Source organism: Stegastes partitus, unplaced genomic scaffold, assembly GCF_000690725.1.
Source record: "Stegastes partitus isolate 25-593 unplaced genomic scaffold, Stegastes_partitus-1.0.2 Scaffold115, whole genome shotgun sequence".
Lineage (NCBI taxonomy): Eukaryota > Metazoa > Chordata > Actinopteri > Pomacentridae > Stegastes > Stegastes partitus.
Window position 1 is genome coordinate 468958 of NW_007577846.1, and position 1475 is coordinate 470432.

Below are 1475 nucleotides of genomic sequence, written 5' to 3' on the forward strand. Positions count from 1 at the left end.
GCTGGATTCGAGGAGACATACCAAGCAGGGGCTGTGGCAACCAGCTCATCTCCACGGATGGATATAAAGTGAAAGAAGAGAGCCGAGTTTCCAGCAGGTACCAGCTGACTGGACGACTGGACGAAGGCGACGTTTCTATGACGATACTGAAACTCACAGAGGACGACGCTGGACGCTATGGATGCAGAGTGGAAATACCCGGGTGGTTCAACGACGCCAAACATCACTTCGATCTGACCGTTAGAGGCAAGAAGCAACTTGTTCTGTCTGTTTTTAGGCACATTTTCAGTTTAAACATAAAAACATCTGATATGAAATTTGATATTTTCCTTCAGAATTCTAAATAAATCTGATGGATAGTTTTCACAAAGCAGAAAACCTTCATCAGACCATGATGTGGTTTACTTTGGTTTACTGGCAGCAATAACGTGGTTTAGTGTCACAACTGATCTTTATTTTTAGCTTCAATGAATCTCTGAGTTATCTGCTTTGGTCATAAAATGGTTTTGTCCTCAACACAAAGATATTCAGTTTACTGTCATAGAGGCCCTCCCTCTTCCTCCTGAAGTCCAGCACCAACTCCTTAGCCTTTGAGGAGTTGTGCCAGATTATTGAGAGGTTCAAGACCTCTTCTCTGTAGGCCGTCTCATCATGACTTTGACCTATTTACATGTTTAGTGGCTGCTGATCATTTCTCTAGAAGATTCTCCACTCTGTTAAAATACAACAACCTCCAACTGAACATCAACAACAACCGATTTGACAGAAATCATCCTGATTCTCAAATCTGCTGGAGGCGACCCAATCAGAGCTAAAAATCAGGTTTAATTCAAACGTTTATACATTTCAACTGAAACCAGCCAATCACAGAGCTTAAAACTCAATCATGTGAGCTACTTACAGCAAAGGAGACCTGAGGTGTTAGAAAGCTCGTAAGCTTGAGCAACTGCAAGCTGCAATCACACCTGCAGTCTCTCCAAGAATTGTGTTTGTAGTTATTATTTGGGTAGTGGTGGTTCAGCAACTCCTAAGGCTGTGGGCTACTGATCAGACGGTTAAATTAAAATATAAAAACTTAAAGTGGGACAAAGACTGAAGAAAAACATCGACTAAATCCATTTAACATTCCTGTTACAACGATGTTGGTATGTATGTGTTTGTACTTTTAGCCTAATCAGTGATTTTGTGTTTGTTTCAAAACTAAGATGATTTTACTGTTTATTTAGTTTTTGTTCAATTTTAAAGTTTTTCCTTATAGTTTCTCTATATTAACCCTAGGTGGTTCTAACAAGCAGGTAGTGCTAACTAGCAGGTGGGGCTAACTAGCAGTTGGTGCTAACTAGACTTAGCCGCACTTAGTTCTTTCTCAAATAAACAGATACAAATTAATATTATTTTAAAACAAATAAAGTTATGAAATGAATGAATAAATGAAATGAAAAATACTTTATTTATCCCAGAAGGGAAATTCAATT